The following is an 18,589-nucleotide window of genomic DNA, read 5'->3' on the forward strand; positions in this document are numbered from 1 at the left end:
ATAGACCCTACTTGAGTTCGTACTCGGGGTGTCTTGAGGCCCCTGGGGAAAGGCAGACCCCTCGGGGCTCAGAGCTGGAGATGAGGGTCAGGCAGAGAAAACGTCCTCCGGAGAGGGCACAGTGGACCAAGAGGCACGTGTTCCCGCTGTGGGCCAGCACTCTGCTTGGGCTGGAGACAAGCCACCATCTTGTAAGGCTTAAAAGTCAGCGAAGGAGAAAACGACAAAATGACACCAAGGACTGGGCTACTCGTATGAGCACCTCGGTCAGCCAGTCAAGACACAAGATTTTTATCGCACAACAACCAGCCAGATCTTCAGTATTCACTGAAACCCCTTGATTACGGGTCCCAAGAAAGCATCACTGTAATAATGGGTATTTGGACATCTCCAGTGATGGTTGGCTCCCACGTTGTACCAGCTGCCATTCTCAAACAGAGGGGAGTTGGCTTCTTACCTTCTGGTGGGGAGAGTCAGTGAGGAAGTGACGGATACGTGGCCATTTAGTCTTTCCATGTGTACCTCCTTGTGACAGCATGGACCAACTGAAAACACACTGTTTTCACTCCCTCCCAATGATGAGACCTACATTTTGTATCATTGAATTTTTAGGGCCCATTCATTTTGTTGTGGCAAGATCTTAGTCGATTCTGCCTGAGGAGATGTCTCACTACTATACTTGGAATTAAGAGAAGAAGAAGAGAAAACTGATATCAACCTAACAACATATACTGAATGTGAGCTCTGTCAGGCACAGGGCTAGGCACAGCCATGAGCAAGTCTGACTGCTTGGAATGCATAGTCCAGAGGGGAGACGATCATAAAGCGAGTAATAGGAATATGAATGTTATGGAAGGAAAGCACAGGATGTATACGGTAACATTTTGAAGGGTAAATAATGTTCATCTACCTTTGTTGTCCCATTTTTGCTAAGAGGATGAAAGACAAGAAAGAGGAAAGAAATGAAAAAAAAGAAGGAAGGAAGAAGAAAAGATTTTAAAATAAGCATTAGGGTAAGTGGCAACTGGCACCTAGCCCTAGGGACAGGGAGGTAATAGGGAATGGTGAGGTCTGTGGTAAATTTAGAGCTCACCGCAGATCTAGAGAAAACTTCTCCAGCTACTTGCTTCCAAGTAATTGCAAGGGCATTGTTTTCAAATCTGCTTTCTAAAGAAAAGCAAACAAACAAACAAAAAATCTGATTTGTTTTAGTTAAACTCTCCTGATTTTTAAATGTTCACTCTTATAAAAAATTAATAAATTCCATACAGGCCAAACCTGGCAGGTGGGAGACAACCCTTGAGGAGCCAATTTGCAGCTTCTGCTTTAAATGGTCTCATGAAAGGTTATAGCTCTCCGAGTGCAGGGCCAGACAGATCCCATTATTTCAGACCCTGGGCTTTCTCCACAGCATGGCAAATGCCTCACACCAATTTCACATTCCTTATATGTTTCTGCCTTAGCGGACTTAGTATTTTACCTCTGCCTTCGGTAAGCCGAGGGCCGTCTTTCAAGTAGGACACTGGACTATGCGCCCTCAAAGGTGACTCCTGGATCTAATTGACAACCCACATCTTGAAATTATGAGAATAATGAGAGCATAACAATGATAGAGCCAATGATGCATGAAGTACCTCATTTCCAGTGAGTTCATTTGTGCTATCTGGTTGAAATTACTCCAAGTATTCAATCATCTCATTTATGTAGGAAACATTATCACTGAATCAGACACTGTGGATAAAATAAAAGTAGGACCTGCTTATCTCTCGGTCCATTTTTTGATGGCCATGCTAGAGATTATGGACACGCCTGATACTAGTGGCCTTTTACTTTACTGATCAAAGATGTTACACAGACGGTGAGCATGTGCCCATCAGGACAGGCTGTATGATAGCATGACCATTTCCACGATGTGTTTCCCCGGATTAAATCAGAATGGCTTTGAAGTGGGCATAGTTTCTCCAGAAACTGACAATCTAGCCAGGGGGAGAAAGGGTCTTCCCGCATTAGCAGAAAAACAAGTGCTAACTTGGAGACAAATTAAGGAGGAAGAGGGAGAAGAGGTGCCAAGGGAGTTAGACTATTTTTCATAACAGAGGTAGATGGAGTCAGCCCCTGGGGAGGTGAATCATATTTGAAACTTCTGGGAGAAAGAGAGAAGGTGAAATGCAAGTCATTCCCCTCTTTTGATTTCCAGGTTTTACCTCCATTTGCAGCCTTGGAGAGCTAGAATGTGTGGGGAATGGCCATGCAAGACATGGGGGAGAACCCAGGACAGCCCGAGTCCCTGTTTGCTCTCCCCACGCAGGCCCCGGCACCACCGGGCCCAGGGTGCAGACTGCACAATATTGGGGTAGCAAAGGGCAGTGCTGGGCACAGGGCAGCGGGGCCTCTGCTCTCTGTGTCGGTACCACCTGATTGAGTTTCTCTGGGCTTCAGGCAGGAGCAGAGGCTCTAGAGCAGAGTTCTGAAGACTTCCCTCAGAGGCACTGTCTGCAGGGGGCCTGCTGGGTGCACTTGGCACCGGCCCTGGGCAGGTCAGAGGGGAGAGGACATGGCTAGGGAGCCAGAGCAGGAAGCCCCCTCCTCCCATGCGCTGGAAGGTTTGCAGCTAGCTTTCCCCGCACCAGCTCATGCAAAGCAATTAAAGTTGTCTTCAGGCAGAGGAGGCGCTGTGGGGTGCTGGGAGAGTTAAGATGGGGGGGGGGGCAGAGTGGGGAAGGAACTGGGAGAAGGCGGAGGGAGATCCCATTTGGAAATAAGGAGAAGGCTTTGAACTTGTAGATTTCTCCAACTGAGGCCAAACCCACACTAAACCAACCCCAGCTGGATGCCCAAGAGACTGTGAATGAATGCCGGAGTGGGGGGGGGTGTTAGAGATGACAGCCCTGTCCTAATGCATTCACCCCAAGGTGCTGCTGGGCATCTGTTCCGTAATTAAGCAGGCTCGCCCCTCCAGCGCCCTTCTCCTCCCCCTTCACTTCCCCCTGTGGCCGCTGAAACACTTGCCATAATTACTCCCCATGTCTCCAAGGAACCCTCTGGAAGGAGTCTGCGTTTGGCTTTTTTCCCTCCTCCATCTCTCCCATTCTGGGCTGGATGACAGCGCCTGGCTCATGGGGGTTTGGGAGTGTCCCAAGCGGGCAGCAAGGAGGAAGAGGAATGACAGGGTATCTGAGAGGAACATTTTCCATCAACTATATCATTATGTCTGATATTGTGATCTGATGTGCCCATGGTTTGAAAATCACTGCAGTAATGAAAACTGATAGGACTACATGGCACACAGAAAGTGTTGAGAACATCTTTCCAATAATTACATTATTAATATTAATAATAGCAATAATAATATCATTTATTCTAGATAGAAGAGCAAGTATGTCAGCATGCGTGGCACATACTGGGCATTCAATTTATACTTTTTGAAGAGATGGATCATGGTTTCATCACCTACTTTAAAAAAGTTGTCTCTGGGGGAAACAAGCCATAAGAGGCTCTTAACGTTAGAGAACAAGCTGAAGGTTGATGGAGGGAGGCGGGTGGGGGATGGGCTAGACGGCTGACTAGTATTAAGGAGGGCACTTGTTATGATGAGCACTGGGTGTTGTGTGTAAGTAATAAACCACTGAATTCTGTTCCAGAAACCAATACTTCACTGCATGTTAACTGCCTAAAATTTAAATTATAAATAAATAAATATTTAAAAAAATAAAAAGTTGTCTCTGAATATCAGAGATTTGTGAGATGTAGCTAATTTCATCTCCATTTTAAAGTAAAGAAAAGTGAAGCACAGAAAGATTGAGCAATGTGTCCAAGGCCACACAACCAGCAAGAGACAAAGTCGGGATTTGAACACAGACCTATGATGTTGAGACCGGTCTTCCGTGATGGGGTGTTGCCGGGTCATTTCCCTGCATGACACACTTTAGTCGGTCCCCGAAAGCGGGTTTGTTGTTCCTTCTCTCTATAAAGTCCTTATTTGACTCACTTCCCCTGACTGCTCGAGCTTCAAGACTCAGTGAAAATGCCCATTAATTTACGCATCTTTCATTAGCATGCATCACATTTTCTTTCATTTTACATCACGACTACATTTCACAAATACCTAGCCATGGTAGGAACTCCATGAATATTTGTTGAATTTCTGTTTTACAGATAATACTCCTGAGATTGAGATGGAACGCATTTATAGGCCCTACGGGCACCAAACGTAAGAACTACAGTTTGATTTCAAGCTTCGACTGTGAGGTCAGGGACCTTCTCACAACACATCTACCCCCGAGCTCCATGGTACATCATCTCCTATTGTGTAACAACTGAAGTTCTATAATTGTGGTTATTTCCATTTTTTTCTGACAGCTTAATATATATTATCAACCAATAATCATAAACTTGAGTTATTTCAGTCTTTATTATAATGAAAGTAATACAAGCTTATTAGAGAATATTAGAAGAGAACAAAGAGGAAAGAAATGAAATCAATAGTCCCAGAACATTTAAAATGAATATTTTCTTCCAATATGTTTATGCCTTTTTACATAAGTGAGATTATAGGCTTTATATAACTTGGGATTCTGGTTGTTTTAAACTTAATATTCTAATATAAACATTTCCCTACTTAGTTCAATAATTTCCCTGTTTACTATTTAAATGACTTAAAATTGTCATTTTTTGTGCTCAATAATCATTTTTTAATGACTAGAAAAGATCTATTGTATAGACTATCAAATTAAACACTCCCCCAATCCTGGATAACTTTTCACTATTAAAAATAATAATACAGTGAACTTTTTTTTTCTTTCTGAATTTCAAAACACTTTTTAGAATAGTTTTGAACATTTTCAAGGCTCTTGACATAGATTGTCACATTGCTTTTCAAATGAGTTGTGCTCATTGTTTTTTCCCTACTAACAGTGATTTGGATTTTCCCAACATTTTAAATTTGATCATTTCTTTTACACACACACGTGCAACTATAATGTTTGGAACTGAGATATGAAAGAAATGTTGGAGATGATTTCATTAGACACCCTCCTCCCACTTTTATGCCCTAGAAAGCAGGTCTGGCAAGTTCTGTGGCCTGCCCCCAGATCACAGCAATTTGGGGGGGCTGAGCTGGGCTCAAGCCAGGTCTGCTGCTCCCGTCGCCTCCCACTGTCTCCCAGGGATCTTTTCAAAAACAGCTCTACAATTTGTTTATCTGTTCAACGAGTTGCCATCACTTGACATCTTAATTTTGATTCTACCTCCAAGGGAAGGAGCTTTAGAAATAACTGGGCCTGGCAAGTAACAGATTTCCCTCTCGGGTGAGAATAGGGTATTTCCTGATAACACTCTTCTACCTGCCAGGGTTCCGCAGGGAACCTTGTAGCTACTTATCACTTCCTCCTGGCTCCGGCTTCTGGAACTCTGTTAGTCCTGCTTGACACACACCTTGGCAGTTCTCCTTGCATCCTTCCTGTGGGCCTCTGCTTTCCCATCCCTACACAGCACGATGGCAGCCTACCTCATTTTCAGCCTCGGGCCAAGCACAAGTGTCGCCCCTGCCCTTCTGCCGCGTTGGCCAAATTTCCCTGCTCGCTAAACAATTCCAGGCTCTTCCCAGCAGGGCTGAGTGAGCTGCAAGTTCAATTTTCCCTCCAAGGCTCTGCCTTATTCTCTGTCACTCCTGGGGCTGGAGTGCAGTAGGCAGATGCACTTCTTGCCCATCTCTGGGCCCATCCATCACTCCGTGTGTGACCTGTGCTGTGCTGTGGGAGGCAGAAAGCCCATCCCCAACAAAGCCTCCTAGGTGACATCCCAAATCCAGCCTCCAATTCACGTTACATACCAGGCCCCTCTGCAATGACCATGCTTCTGATCATTCAGCAGTATTGCTTACATCAACTTGCTTCTCTGCTCAGAAACCTATCCATGACCAAAAGTTGACAATGCTTGGCCTTCAAGTCCTTCCCTCTGCTATAACACTCGTCTTCCAGGAGTTACTCACCCAAGATCACCTTACGCCAGCCTTGCTAGGAAAGGATCATGAAAGAAGGGGAGTAGCAGACAGAGGCCAGCGGGTTGTGGGTGAAGTGAAGACATGATTGGGCCTGGGCCGGAGAAAAGCACCTCTGGGAGAGTACGGTGTCTGCTCTGCCTAGAATGTTCTTTACCACTTTCTCCCTGGTGGACCGCTCATCCTTCACACTCCAATTTTCCACAACCTGCCTTACCTCCAAATTTCAATCCCTTTCCATATCTCCGCTCTGCCATTTTTCACACTGAATTGACATCTTTTTAAAAATGCCTGAATCCCCCACAACTAAATGCAGATGGCATTTTCTTAAAGGGCCTGCATCTGTACATCTTTTTTTTATCCTCACTATCCGATATTTCCCTTGTACTTGGGGCATGATCAAAATATCTGTCGAAAGAATGCATACAATGTGTAAGACAGAATTAATGCTGGGTAGGATGAATGAATGAATCATGCAAATGTGACTGGGAAAGAATTGTCTGTGAAGCTCCCCACCAGGTGATTGCAGTAACTATAACACCTGAGACGGGCACGCACACAAATTTGCAACACAAACTGGCATCTTTAAAATCCAGATGTGGGCGCGCGGCCATCTAATTGGGCCTTTTGCACAACACTGAACATGGGAAATTACCAACAAATGTCGATCAATAAATGAGCTTGGTAGTTTTTCTCAGAATAGCCCCAAGACTAAAACTGCAAAGCCAAGCTCTATAGTCAGAATAATCCATTTACTCTCCAGCCAGAAGCAATCCTGCACTTTTTCCCATGACAAAACATACATATGGGCCGTCGGTGGTTGCTTCCAGGCACCCATGACAACCCCCCAGCAGTCTCCTATCTGTGAAGGAGAGGTAGGCTTGAGTGCAGAGCTGAGCATTCCGTAGCTAAGACGAAATTCAAAGCTTAAGTTCCCGCACATCTCGCGATCATCAAATGATATGTCAGCACTAAAAACACGCATAGAAGAATTACGTCCGGTTGGGCATGGGAAGAAGGCTTTGCGCATTCTACTTTCGGGATATTTGGGGAAAAGTGATGGTGTCGTTTACACACAGTTCTTAAATCAGATGGAGCATTCTTGCCAAGCAGCCCAAGAGCTGCTGGTGGAACATCACTTTTCCCCCTTCTCCTCTTCTCTGTGCAGGTCTATGCTTTGTAATCGAATCTAAATATGGCATCGGAGTATTTTTAAAATCTAGAGATTGGAAACACTTATTGGAAGAGGCTGGTTTGCAGGTTGGGGGCTTGGCATTGGCAGCAGCTAAGGGGCTTGCAGAAGATGGCCGGATTCAGGCTGGCCAGAAGCAGAGCGAGCGTGGAAAAGGCCAGGTTTGGCTTAAGAGACTTAGCATCAGCTGTTATAACCTGGCAAACGGAGAAGGAATTTTTTCGCAGCCAGCAGTAAAATGAAACTTATGGAAACAATAAAGTAAATGTTCTGTCTCGCCAGTGAGTCAAATTAGAGAAGAGTGGATTTTTCCAACCAGGCCGGAAAGTCGGTGTGCCTTGGTGGTCTAAGGATAGCCAGGAAGTTAATGGCATTTCAGATTCCGAGTTAATGATACAGATCACAGGTCGACCACGCAGCCCGCTGTCTGTTTTTGTAGGCTCACCAGAGAAGAATCGTTTTTACATTTTTTAGTGGGTGGAGAAAAAAAATCAGAAGAAGAATAATACTTCATGACACATGAAAATCATATAAAATTTGAATTTCAGTATCCATAAATAAAGTTTTATTTACCCGGCCGTACTCATTCATTCACATAGTGTCTACGGCTGCTTTCCTGCTACACTAAATGCAGAGTTGGTCTTAGTGAAAGAGACCACATAGCCTGCAAAGCCTAAAGTATTTATTTACTATGCGGCCCTTTTCAAAAGCTCGCTGACTTCTAATATGCATAGACAGAGAAAATTAATTCTGGGCCCATTCCTAACAAGACAAAGGCGACAGGTAGCACAGGACAAGGCATGAACTTGAAGTTGGAAGAGACCGTGGAAGACTCGCCATCCAGGTGTGAGCGCTCACCAGGTCTGAGAGGCCCGCCCCGTCACGAACACCACAACTCTGCCTACTGTGTTGCTGATGTTAAGTAAAACAATCTCTGTCCCCACCCCAGTATAGGCTTTCTTAACCATAAGCTTTTTCTACATTGAAAGGACATTAGCCACAATATTTCTTGATCAAAGAGTAGACTCCTACCACCCATCACGGGTTAGGACTTCGTATGACTTAGGGGACTTTCACGGACACTGTCCCATTTTACCTTCATAACATCTCCTAGAGACAATGATTCATCTCTATATCGGAAAAAAAAAAAGAGAAATCTAAGGATTAACATTATGGACTGAATTGTGTGCCCCCCAAAATGCATATATTGAAATCCTAACGCCCATTGTGACTGTATTCGGAGATACCATTAGGGAGGTGATTAAGGTTAAATAAAGTCAAAAGGGTGCATTTCTAATCCAAGCAGATCGGTGTCCTTATAAGAAGAGGAAAAGATACTAGATCTCTCTCTCTCTCTCTCTCTCTCCATGTGCACAGAGAAAAGACCATGTAGGAACACAGCAAGAAGGTGGCTATCTGCCAGCCAGGAACAGAGCTCGCACCAGAAACCAACTCTGACGGCATCTTGATCTTAGACTCTCAGTCTCCACAACTGTGAGAAAATAAGCATCTGTTGTTTAAGCCGCCCAGCCTGTGGAATGTTGTTATGGTAGCTCAACCAGACTAAGATAGTTCATAGTTAAATGACAGGGTCAAAAGGAGGCAGCCCACCAGTGGCAGAGCAGAGACTTGTCACCCATCGCACAGATATTTATTAAGTACTTACTAAATATAAGGTGTCTTATGGAGGACACAGGTATTAATCTAAGAATCACATCAATACAAGTAAAATTACAGCTATGATAAGTGCTACCACAGAGAGTTGTATGTGGTATGAGATACAAATAAGACGAGCTGACCTAGGGTGGTCAAAGAAGGCTCGCCCAAGACATAGCTGAAATGAGGTCTGAAAGGTGAAGAGTGCAGGAGGAAGGGAGTGAACTTCCAGACAGATGGCATGTGCAAAGACCCTGTGGTAGTAGGAAGCATACGGTGTTCAAAGAAATCAGAGAAGGCCAATGTGGCTGAATCAGAAGAGTGGGGAATGACTGGAGATGAGGCTTAAGAGGCAAGAGCTGGTCAGACTTTTCATGGCCCTCTTGGCCATTTTAAATAACTGAGGCTTTAGGAAGCACTACAGTGCTTCAACATGGGGAGGGCTCGGTGAGATTTCCAATTAGAAAGGCTTCCTCTGGCTGCAGTAGGAGATATGGATTGGAGAGAGTCATGGGAGCAGCAGGAAGACTAGAGACAGTTGCAGTAGGCAAGGTGAGAGATGATTGGGACCTAGACGACAGAGATTGCTTTGAAGATATAGGGAAGGAAAGGGTTATGAGAGCTAGTACGAGGTAAAGTCATTGGGATCTGTGATCGACGCAGTATGTGGTTGAGAGGAAGATGGCAAGTATGACTTCATGGTCCCTGCCCATCCAGGGGAATGGCTGAGATGAGGATGATGTTTACCGAGATATGAAACAGTACAAGCGATGTCGATGCCCTTTAGCCAAAGACCACCAGGGACACATCTGCAACGGAACCCAGTTCGGGGAGTGGAGTTGCTGCAACAGGAGAGAATGAACACGATGGGGAGTGGTCGACTCAGTAAGAGGGTGTTAGAAGGAGCATGAGGAATCTGGGCTTCTTGCTGGTGATCGGCAGATTACACAGGGAAGTGTGGTTTGCTCTACTTTGGATGCGGGCAGGAAGGGGGGTAACTCTATGATGGGGTAGCTTCTATGCTTACCTGGAAGGCCATAAGGACGCAGGGAGGATGAGGCTGGGGATTGGTAAAGACAAATCAGGCTTATCTGATCCGGGATGAGGTGAAGTTGGGTCATTTTGTGGCAGGGACCATGCGTATGTTTTTGTCTGTGTTCTGACATGATTACAGACTGATCTCGTTTGTCTCTTCTCTGAGGGCCCTGCTTGCAGTTGGCACTCTTGGGGATTGTCTATGGTCAAAAAGGGGTACACCAAAGCTGAACTCTAAATGCCAGGCAGCACCTCACAATTCCACTGGCCCGCGGAAAGGCCCAGCGAGTTCCTGGCTGTTGGGGCTGTTTTCCTGCCTCAGTTACCCCTTTTGGCCAAGGACAGATACAGAGTTGAGCTGTAGGACATTCATCTAGGATATTCTGATGGTCACCAGGGCTGGGCTTTTGCTATCAGGAGGTCGAAGAGACTCCAGAACTCGTCCGTAGCGGGAAGAGGGTCTGCGGCTGCGGTTCCTACTGTTGCAGGACGAGAAGCTTCACATCTGACAAGACAGCGGCTGCACAGTGGAATGTATAACTTTGGACAGGAGGCGTCAGCCCCTGCGACGCCGGCAGTTACCAGAAACAGAAACAAAAATGGGTTTTAGTTCTTGTAATAGACCCTGAAGATAGGGACCTAGATGATCAAATCCAGGCAATGAAAACATGTCCCAAATTCCAAATGGTCTCTTCTGGAGATCCAAATGTGCTTTCTTTTCTAGACTAATTATAGGCTTCTATTTAGGTACCAAAAAAAAAAAAAAAAAAAGGAAAGAAAGAAAGAAAGAAAAGAAAAGAAAAGAAAAGAAAAGAAAAAGAAAAAAAAAACTAAACTAAAAAGTAAAAGTGTTTGCTATAGCATAAATTTCCCCTTGGCTAGCTAAGAAGAAATAAGGGTTATGTGATTAGGCAGGAGAACATTAGCTAATGAATTTAAATTTAAACTGGTTTGTTGGGTTTCCAAAGCAGAAGTTGTATCATTTATGACATCTAATAGCGTCTGAGGTAAGTCCCAGACCACCTTTTCCCCTTGTGATGTTCTTGCCCTGGAAATTGCAGCTTGCAGAGCAATGCAAAGAGAGGAAGTCACTTCTTTCTCTTGGGAGTTCTCCTGAGTAGACTGTATTTGCCTCATTTTCAAGGTTGCTGGGTATTCTTCTCAAGGATCCCACAAACCCATGGCCTGGCACCTCATTTCCTCTGGTTGGGAAGGAGGATGGAGAGAGTGTGGAAAGGGAATTGTCAGTGCCAAGAAGAGCAGGCAGTGACCCTCTTGTTGGAGAAGGGCTGACTGAAGCACCTTCAGTTCAGGGTGGATTTTGCTAAAATTATCCCCTTTGGAATTATGTATTCGAGTTTAATGTTTCAAACCCCTGATTGATTGCTCAGGTTAGAGCTGTGATAACAGTGGTTGGTGTTCTTCAAGAGGCTGAAAATGCCAGCTCTTGGGAAAATGACAGGTCTTTGAGAAATAATCAGGTTCACTGCACATCTCTCTTCAATAGGAGGATTATCACCGGGTTCACAAAATTGCCTATGATGGTCTTCCCCTAGCACTGAAGGTCCCTTCTTAGTACCTAGAGATCCTGTGAAAAAAGAGGAGGCATTTCATTTTAATGCCTTGTTGATATCCGTTATCCTTCCTGTAGCCATCTATCAAAGAGAATCTTTTGCTTGAAAATAAATTCCTTCCATATGATTTTGAACATTTCTTTGGAAAAGCAGAGGATTGGGTTATATGACCTCCAGATGTCCCTTTGTGTCCTTGTAAGTCTACGATTCCTGACCTGGAAATAGTCAAAAATATATAATCTGATACTATTTTGGCTACATATGAAATTAATCAATGTCAATGGTAATAACCATAGGGCGGAAAGGCCTCGGTGATCAGGGAGATGTTGCTGATAACAGTGAAAGAGAAGATTCTGCTTTGGCAGGGAGGCCACAGGGTAAAAGAATCATTTTAATGCAACTTCCAAAGAGCTTGATGAACTTCGGTTCCTCCTAATAGATGTTGGAAATGAAAAATCACAAATTCACAGAGGGAGCAGAGATAGCTTAATGTAAGAGTTCTATGTGTCAATAGTTGTAAGATAGAGATTAGTGTCAGGACCTCAGGGCCTAAGATAAAGATAACGTATTTGAAATCAATTAAAGGATCAATAATTTTTGGCCCCTGGAAAGGCTTACTGTATCCTAAAGAAAATGGTTGGTAGGAGTCTAAAAAATCTCAGAAGCCTACAATTTTCTCTAGAATAAGGTGAGCATTCAGTCCCTCCAAACACAAAGGCTACATCTGTGTAACTGAGTTGACAATTCCACATGGGACCATATGGATATATTTATAATTGGTATAACGAACAGCTCCGTGTTTCAGATATTAAAAGCAAGATGATTTCAGCACATGATAAGCGAGCACGAGGATAGACCTATCTAGCCAAATGACGGAAATAAATTTAATAATAAAAACCCACCAGAAGAAGCAACTGTTCATCTGAATTTAAAGGAAATTTCCCTGCCATCTGCTGTTGTTAACATTTTCTATCACCATATTTGCCTGCTCTCTTCCAGAGCCCAGCGCTGCTAAGCTCTTCATACAGGATAAGCTAGTAGGCAGGCGAACAGAGCGATTGGAAGCATGCGAGTGAATACAAAAGGCACTTCACCATCAACAGACCCAGAGTGACATTTTTACCAGCCGCATAGGAATCAATGTTGGACTTCTCCAGGGAAGCTTTTGTCATAGGAGTAAAGGACAAAAAGGGCCCAAAGGACAAAAAGGTGGGTCAGGTGGTTCAGAGATCATAAGGGACATCAGGTTGAGCCACTTGGCCACACCAGCGTCCCACTGCCCTCCTCTGCGTCCTTCTCCCCCTCCAGTACCGCGAAACATGAAATGCAGAGGTAATCAGCTCTAAAGATTGGGAAATAGAATGCTCAGAGGAAGAACACATGCACGCATCAGCAACAAATAACCTGAGCCAATTACAGATGTCCCAAAGCCCAGGATAATGTCAAAGGCCATTAGAGAGGAAACAGGATTCTCATAAAGGGCGAATCAGGCATTGACGGCGGTGGTGGTAGTGAAGAGACAATGCTTGATGTTTCTCAATTAAGAGAAGAGCTTAGGAAACAAGATATTTAAATGGGTACTGGTCCAGACAGGTCTTACCCCACAAGCTTAGGGTAGAGAAAATGGAATTAAAAGGACAATGAGTACAAAGAGACAGCAAGCTCTCCACCATCCCCCAAGGAGCTGATTTGTTTGGACCGTGTTTCCAAGTAAGGAGAAAAGGAAATCTTACCTTGGGTTAGGCTCTGTGCCCGAGGGAGCTTCAGTATGGCCAGCTTCCCCAGAGAGAGAATACCCGGGTTGACACAGGGACTCAGACCTTCCCCAGTGTAGGTAATTTGGACTCCTGTGGAGATATTCCATGAGCAACCTGTGCAACCCAGAACTCCTAACGGTGGACCTCGGCAGACCATCTTCAACCCAGAGAAGACCTGATGGATGGACTGCCTTCATTGGGCCCCCAGTAGGGCCCACACAGGGGCCATTGCAGGGTTTCTCTAAGACTTGTGCTCAGTAGGGGTATAAACCGATTGGAGACCTGTTGGAAATAGGCCAGATAAGCCACATCTGCGTGCCCTGCTCCTACCCATGGGTCGCAGCTGTACCTGGCAAGGAAGAACCACCTGTCGGCCATAAAGAGCAATTTGATTCGGGTGTGAGATCACTCCGTGAGGGGGTGGGCTGATTGTTGACACCGCTCTGCCCGGCCGGCTCTCTTGGAGATAGATAGACCCTGAGGGCTGGATGGAACATGGCCTGTAGCATGGAGATACAGCTCTCAAGCGTTTTGTTTTGTGTTGTGTTGTTTTTGGCGAGCGGGAGCTGTGGGATAGAGGGTTTATGAAAGTATATAAGATGAAAGCTAAAGTTAAACATCTCCCCAAACAAACGTATTTACATGTGACTTGCCTTCAATTCCAGGGAGCTCACAGGGGCCCTAATGTCTATGTATGCACCCCTGCTTAGAGGCTTCTGTGGATAGCACAGATGAGGACTTTATTTCTAGGACCTAGAAACCTCACTAACAATTCCTTAAAGCGTGTTTCCTACTGCACTTGCCTGGAAATCACCTGGTGCCATCACTCAGCGCCTGCTGAAAATGCAGATTCCTGGGCCCCTCCTGACATTCATCCAAGCGGGGGTCCTAGAATTTGCATTCTTACTAAGCACTCAGGTAGTATTTATAGCTTAAGAACTGCTAGGAGTTGAGGATGGCCATAAAAGAGGCCTTGGGAGTCCAACCAAAATCTAAGACTGATAGGAAAAGTTTTCAGAAACTGATCACTCAATAGGGCTGTCACCTGATTAGGACACAAGGTGGTGGGTGGGACTCAAGGTTGTCTGATTGACAGAAAGGAGGGGGTCCGCTGACACTGGTTATGAACCAACATTTGTCCAGAGCCCACTTGAGTCCAGGCACTTGAGCATGAGCTTTATGGCACTTGGTTCCTCTCAGTGATTCTATTATAGATGAAGAAATCAAGGCTCAGAGAGTTTGGAGAACTTGCATAGCACCATAGAGCAAAATAAGGGGAGCCAGACCTTAAAGGCAAACAACCTGACCCGACTCTTTTTCGATGATGATTACTTACTCATTCATTCATTCATTCATTCATTCATTTTGAGAGGGAGGGGGAGGGGCTAAGGGAGTGGGAGAGAGAGAATCTCAAGCAGACTCCACGTTCAGCACAGAGACCGACTCGGGACTCGATCTCACAACCCTGAGATCATGACCTGAGCTGAACCAACTAAGCCACCCAGGCACCCCTTGATGATGATTTTAAAACGACACCACCCAGTTTGCCCTTTGTCTGCCAGACTTGGATTACAAAAGAGAAATAGGGGCGCCTGGGTAGCGCAGTCGTTAAAGCGTCTGCCTTCGGCTCAGGGCGTGATCCTGGCGTTCCGGGATCGAGTCCCACGTCAGGCTCCTCCGCTGGGAGCCTGCTTCTTCCTCTCCCACTCCCCCTGCTGTGTTCCCTCTCTCGCTGGCTGTCTCTCTGTCACATAAATAAATAAAATCTTTAAAAAAAAAAAAGAGAGAGAAATAAATTCATTCATTATATATTTCAAAATGCTGAGCATATACTGTCTTCATTTACCTGGGAATATATTTCAGAACATAAGATTTATTCAGATGAAACAGGAGAAGGAAATGCAAAATGTGATGTCAGCCAATTTGCAATGTATGAAGTTTGGGCCACATGTGCAATGGGCAACCAGGAATGGGGCTCAGTATACAATTCTGAGTAGCTGGAGAGGCTTCCTAGAGAAAATGGTGTTTTGAATCAACTCTGAGGAGTCAGTAGAATTTTGAATTAATTCAACCTTGTATAGAGCTTGGATTTAAATAGACTACAATCTCCCCAAAATCCACCTCGAATTTTACTTTTTAAACAAGAATATTTATGGAAGGCAGAGAGAGGAATTCCTCAACAAAGAAAAGTTTCTCATTTTATAATCATTAGTTCCTTAGTCACTTTCAAAGGATGAAGGAAAAGGGGTTGAGGGCTTTCCGTGTGCCAGGCACTGTATTAACTCACTTAATCCTTATAAACACATTTGGGATTAGGTGTTATTATTACCCTGCCCAGTGTTAAAATCACACACACTTGGCCAAGGTGTAACAAGTAGGAAATGACAAGATTCCGACTGATAGTTGAGGGTTGCCTGCCCTTAAGCCACAGGCCACACTGACAAGCTGGCACGGTTGGAGATTTGGGGAATCTGGCTCAGTCCACCACACTGAAAGGGAAAAGGTAGAAAGATCATATGTGACAAGGGACTTGGTATTCACCAGGGTGCATAAATGATTATGTTTTGAAAGTAAAGGACATCAGGTTATCAGGTTTTGAATAAAGCACCTGCCTAACTATGAGATTGAAGGAGGAGATTTATAGGTTTATCTGTCTCTGGCAAACAACCTCAGTCCCTGAGGAGAGTCTCTCCCATTTGGAAACATGTTTATTTTAGCGCTGAGCAGTGTTTTGTTCCCCTAGAGTCTAAGGAATAGTCCTGAAGGGCACTGACCTTGTCCCAAGTGCTTTCTCCTTTTTACGACTATCCCTGACTTTAATCCCACCATTTTGCCTTTGAGCACCCATCTTTTAAAAGCTGGATTGACTGACTGTCAAAAAACAAAGGGGAGGAGAAGGATTTATTAAGATATATAATTGCCTACCCATGGGTCCACTGACAATCCATCTTGGAGAATGACGTGCACTTCCAGTCCCCCAAAAGGGCAAGGGGCCCTTGGATAGCCCACTCAGATGGGGGCTGTAATGATTCAGCAAGATGTACCCCGACATTGATGGTAAGTGTTCAGTTGCCCTTATAAACTAACCTCTTGTAGCATCATGACTCTGAAACCATCCTCTCCAGATCTGTCCATATGTTTCCCAATAGAAAGATTCAGCAATCTAAGCATTCTCGTGAACATTTCTCAGTAGCTTTCTTTTGTTCATTTCCTTAGCCCTGTTTATCTCTGAGAGTTTCTCAGTGTTATTTCCGATACTCTGGTTGACACGGGAATGTTGGTGCTTCCAGCATGCTCAGCTCTGTCTTCATACAATGACATCCTCAGCATGATAATAATAATGGCTAACATTAGCAAGTGCTATGTGCCGGGTGATGTTCTAAGCAATTACATGTATTTACTCATTCAAATCTTTATAACAAATCAATGAGTTAGGACTGTTTTGTAGATAAAGAAAGGGGAACACAGCACGTTCCGGCCATTTGCCAAAGATCAGAAAGCTAACATGCAGCCCGGAAAGGTATTCCTTTTAGCTTCAGAACCTATGTGCTCAACCCGTATGCTCTTTTCCACCAGTATGTCTCTATTTCAACCCTAATGTTACGTAGCTTTACTTATTCACACCACCAACTCACACGCATTTTTTTTTTTTTTTAGCAAGCTCTGGCCAGTTTTATTAAAGAAAAATTTTTGCATGATTTGCTTTTCAGCAGTCTGTTCTGACAGGCTTTTCATGATATCAGAATCTCCTGGATCAATGACAGCCGGTGTGCCTACGCTATAGTATTTCCCACATGCTGTGCCCAATTCAATATTATCGCTACCGTAGGGCTGGACGCCGGTTTTGGTCAACATGGCACAGTATTCTATTTCAGATTTCCTCAAGGCTGGGCAGCTGTTGGCAGGATGGCCAATTTCCCTTTGCCATGTCTGATCATTTTCAGAGTCTGCTTGTACCCCAGAGCGTACTTTCCACTTTTCATAACAAGTTGGAGCCTAGAGTTGATCGACTCCAGAGGCTTTTTCGTCTTCCCGCCTTAGGTGTGGGACAGCACCAACCAAGAGCAGCCACCAAGATGGCTGGCAACGAGGAAGGAAAGCTCATGCACGTATATTAGCATATAGGCTGGAGCGGGAAAGTATCCCTAAAGACCAAAAACATTATGTAAGCAGTAATAGCAATGGATACCATTTACTGAGTTAATTTTACATTCTTAATGATTTTAAAAGCATCCTTGCAAAGTTATATAATTGACTCAATTTTTTAACTCTAGAAGTCAGACAGGTCAAGTGGATGATTTAAGATCATCAGCATGTTTGTGGAGATTTGAACCCAAATCAGCCAAATTCAGAGGCCCCTGATCTTTCGGCTACTACTTGAAGGCTTCTTACTAACCCTCAGGCACAATCAGCCTAGTGTAGTCAAATAAATAGTCAGATAAAGTGACTATCATCATTGTGGAACTATTAACAGCCAAAGAATGAAGGAAGTGTTAGGGTCCAAGGACAGGCCACCCCAAGATGGGCCACTGTAGCATGAAGATTATTTTGAGTTCAAAAGCAATCCCAGCAGATTGAGGAAAAGCTCCTTTCCTCTCCCTCATTTGCCTAAGAAGACTTTACAGGAAGAAATCTATCACCATTAATAACTGTATTATAATATAAACTAGGTATGGTAGACGGGGAGAAACCTAACAAGACCTGTTTGATTCAAGTCCTCTATGTCCCATTGCTTCCAAGTGGCCCAGAAAATGTTTGCTTTCCAAACATTTATTCTTTCTTATCTTCCTGTGAATTGCATTCCTTCTTTCAAAAGAAGTCCCAGACCCTTACCTCCCTCTCCTTAGTCCAGAATGACATACATATTTTGCCCACCTTTTGGATTTCCATGTCTGTGTGAATTCCCTGTATGAACACTATTAAATTTGATTTTCTCCTGTTAATCTGTCTCATGTCAATTTGATTCTCAGTCTGGCTACAAGCAGCTTAAAAGGGACAGGATATTCTTGCTCCCCAACAGGAATATTGGCCATAATTAGACATAAATTCTAAATTTCAGGGGGGAAAATAGCTTGTAAAAGTTCAGAGAAAAGGTGGGAATGACCCCTTGGCAACATTCTAAAAGTTAAAATGGCTAAAAGAAGAAAGGAGTTTTCCGGGAAAGAAATCTACCTGAATAGTAACTAATGTCTTAGTCCATCTGGGCTCCTGTAACAAAGTATCAGAGCCTGGGTGGCTTACACACAACAGAAATCCATTTTGCACAGCTCTGAAGGCTGGAAGTCAGCAGTCAGGGTGCCAGCGAGGTCAGGTTCTCCAGAAAACCCCTTTGAGTCACAGACTGCCAATTTCTCCTTGTATCCTCCCACGGCACAGA

The 18,589-nt window shown here is 44.3% G+C and overlaps 1 pseudogene; it reads right to left on the reverse strand.

Annotated features, from left to right (window-relative positions):
* Window positions 1-16,475: 16,475 nt before the first annotated feature.
* Window positions 16,476-17,669, reverse strand: LOC103665228 (annotated as a pseudogene).
* Window positions 17,670-18,589: the final 920 nt, after the last annotated feature.

The sequence above is a fragment of the Ursus maritimus genome, unplaced genomic scaffold, assembly GCF_017311325.1.
Source record: "Ursus maritimus isolate PB19 unplaced genomic scaffold, ASM1731132v1 scaffold_18, whole genome shotgun sequence".
Taxonomy (NCBI): domain Eukaryota; kingdom Metazoa; phylum Chordata; class Mammalia; order Carnivora; family Ursidae; genus Ursus; species Ursus maritimus.